The sequence below is a fragment of the Poeciliopsis prolifica genome, unplaced genomic scaffold, assembly GCF_027474105.1.
Source record: "Poeciliopsis prolifica strain line A6 unplaced genomic scaffold, Auburn_PproV2 SCAFFOLD112, whole genome shotgun sequence".
NCBI lineage: Eukaryota > Metazoa > Chordata > Actinopteri > Cyprinodontiformes > Poeciliidae > Poeciliopsis > Poeciliopsis prolifica.
This window is the reverse complement of record NW_026562487.1, coordinates 436,384-440,000: the sequence shown is the minus strand read 5'-3', so window position 1 is coordinate 440,000 and position 3,617 is coordinate 436,384.

Below are 3,617 nucleotides of genomic sequence, written 5' to 3'. Positions count from 1 at the left end.
CCTGGTGAAACCAGATTTCTGTCCATTATATTCTATCAGTTATGATGCAAATGTTTTTTCAATAATAGAAGAAAATGATAATAGATGTCTTACTGTTAGATGGGTATTTCCCCCTATATTGGTTTTCTCAATGTTTTTTTTCCAAACATGAGTTTAAATTGGAGCAGTTTCTTTACACAATCCTTTTATAGAACAATTTGATTCTTGTTCAAATAGTTTTTGTCACTTGCTGCTCAGTTTTCCATCTCTGTATCCAACAGTTAAACATGTAAAGATGAAACTGTAGATTTGCTCTGCTTTGATTCAAGCTGCTGTTTTCCCTCAAACCAGCTCTGATGCTGATCCTCAAACTGAGCCTGATGCTGATCTTCAGCCCAGCCTTGATTCTCAGGCTTCATTGGACTCTTTCTGTTAAAACTGACATGGATTCATTTAGTTCATAGAGGAATTTCATATTTCTCTTGCCAGCCTCCTTGTTGCTTTTAGTTCAGTCCTTCAAGGCTGGAGACCCAAATATAGACTGAACCAGTTCACAACAAAAGGCAAAATGATTATATATAAAACAGTTCATTAAATCAGTAAAGAGGAACATTGTTAACTGGAAAAGACATTTTAATAAATTATTTAATAGTATATTTTCCTCCCTGTCTCCTCAGACTGAGTGTCTGTGACCTCTCAGAGAGAAGCTGTGAAGCTCTGTCCTCAGTTCTCAGCTCCCAGTCCCCCAGTCTCAGAGAACTGGACCTGAGTAACAACAACCTGCAGGATTCAGGAGTGAAGCTTCTCTCTGCTGGACTGAAGAGTCCGAACTGCAACCTGGAAACTCTCAGGTAACTCTGGGCCATCCATCCATCATCCATCCATCCATCCATCCATCCATCCATCCGTCCATCCGTCCATCCGTCCATCCGTCCGTCCGTCCGTCCGTCCGTCCATCCATCCATCCATCCATCCATCAGTTCAGACCTTGGTTTCTACCTCAATGTTCTCATTTTCTCATCATGTGATGAATTGTGTGTCTGCAGCTTATCAGGCTGTTTGGTCTCAGAGGAAGGCTGTGCTTCTCTGGCCTCAGCTCTGACCTCCAACCCCTCCCATCTGAAAGAGTTGGACCTGAGCTACAATCATCCAGGAGACTCAGGAGTGAAGCTGCTGTCGGCTGGACTGAAGGATCCACACTGGACACTGGAAGCTCTCAGGTATGGAGGAACCTGCTGCAGGAGCAGAGAAGGTCTGATAGAGGAGGAAGAGGGAGAAATGTCTTTAGTCAGTCTGCTGGCAAACATTTAGTTTGAAGCTGAATAGTTAACTTGTTGCTCAAAGGAACAGTTTTTGTCAGTCACTGCTCAGTTTTCCATCTCTGAATCCAACCAGTTAAAAATGGAAAGATATAATCTGAGATTCTCTCTGCTTTTGTTGAAGCTGGTGTTTTCCCTCAAACCAGCTCTGATGCTGATATTCAGACTAATTTTCAATGGACTCTTTCTGTTAAAACTGACACTGGATTAATGTAGTAATATTTCTCTTGCCAGCCTCCTTATTGCCTGTAGTTCAGTTCTTCAAGGTCAGAGTCCCAACTATAGAATAAAGTTTTGAAAAATATGATCTATTCTTCAATAAGTCCAAGAATATTGTTGACTGGAAGTAACACAAACATTTGATGATTCCTTAAACATTGGGGGTTTCTGTAAAAAAGAAACGACTTCCTTCTGCATGGATATAAACTATAAAATTAACAGTTCAGAACAAATGGAAATATCATGTAAATAAAATTGTTCTTTCAAATCAACAAGAAAACATTGTTGACTGGAAACAGAAGGCTTGTATTAATAACAGATTTTCCTCCCTGTCTCCTCAGACTGAGTGACTGTAACCTCTCAGAGAAGCTGTGAAGCTCTGTCCTCAGTTCTCAGCTCCCAGTCCTCCAGTCTCAGAGACTGGACCTGAGTAACAACAACCTGCAGGATTCAGGAGTGAAGCTTCTCTCTGCTGGACTGAAGAGTCCAAACTGCAACCTGGAAACTCTCAGGTAACTCTGGGCCATCCGTCCGTCCGTCCGTTCAGACCTTGGTCTCTACCTCAATGTTCTCATTTTCTCATCATGTGATGAATTGTCTGCAGCTTATCAGGCTGTTTAGTCTCAAAGAAAGGCTGTGCTTCTCTGGCCTCAGCTCTGACCTCCAACCCCTCCCATCTGAAAGAGTTGGACCTGAGCTACAATCATCCAGGAAACTCAGGAGTGAAGCTGCTGTCGGCTGGACTGAAGGATCCACACTGGAGACTGGAAGCTCTCAGGTATGTCTTTAGTCAGTCTGCTGGGAAACATTTAGTTTGAAGCTGGTATACAGTCATATCATTTATAAATGAATGGATAACATTTTTAACCCCATTTTATCTCTTATGACAGTTTAATAACTCAAATTATCTCTGGTCATTTTGGTTGTGTAACTTTTCAAACAGCAGCTCATTGAAACTATAAGAATCTTCCACATGGTTCTGAATGAAGGTGGGAAACCAACCCATCTACTGAACCACAATAACATGGTATTCAGAGCAGCAGGGGCCAAATATAGCTCCATGTGGAACCAAGAGGTTGGAGAGAGAAAATCAGTTGAAACTGTTTCCTATCAGAGTTCAGTTTGTCTCTCTGTCTTCACAAACCAGGAGCATCATGGCTGGGCGGGGCTTCCACTGATGATCTACTGAGGAAATACAGGAAGCTGATTGGCTGATTTAAAAATAAGTTAAAAATATGCAGATTAATGATATCATATAAAAGATATGATATGTAATTGTAGAGACACAGCTGGAAAACAATTTGGACTTTAAAAGAATATTTCATGGAGATCTAGACCAATCAGCCCAAATGAGGAAAGATCAGAAAATGGTCAGATGGATGTGGAAAAGTTCTCAAAAAGTGAAACAAAGATTCACAACTTTCAGGACTTAATGAAACCAAAAATACACAAAAACATGAAGCAAACTGTTTGAGGCAGAGTTTAGCAGTTTTATTGTATGGTAGTTTGTCCTCCAGTAGGTGGCGCTAGAGTCAGGAGGAGCAGCCTGGAGAAAAGGCTGATCCTCCCTGATCTGTTTCCAAGCAGTCAGAGTGTAGAAGTTGAGAGCTGGAGAAGTTTCCTCCTGTTGCTGCAGCAGCAGAGATGTTCTGCTTCATGGACTAAATCAGGTTGGAAAGAGGAGAGATCTTTACTGAGCTGCTGGATAAAAGCTGCTGAAACATTTCAACTCTTTCTGGAAACTAATGAGACAGAAAAACAATGGATGTTTTTACCATGCAGACCTTTGGACCCAGTTCAGCTCAATAATTCAGTTGTATCTGTGGAAGATGAACAGATTTGATATGAAATGATGAAATTCTTCATTTCTATCTGATGTTCCAGCAGATCAGTAGAAAATGGAGCTGCAGCTCTCAGACATTTCATGTTTTCTATCAATGAATCCACTGATTAAAGCAGGAATCTCATCTCCATGTTCTCCTCCAGAGGTTCCCAAGGTTTGTTCCTGGAAGCTGCTGCTGGTTCCTCCAATCCAGGCTCCGCCCCCTTTAGAGGAAATCTGTCCATATATGGCGCTAAGAGTCACCTTGATGCTGCAAA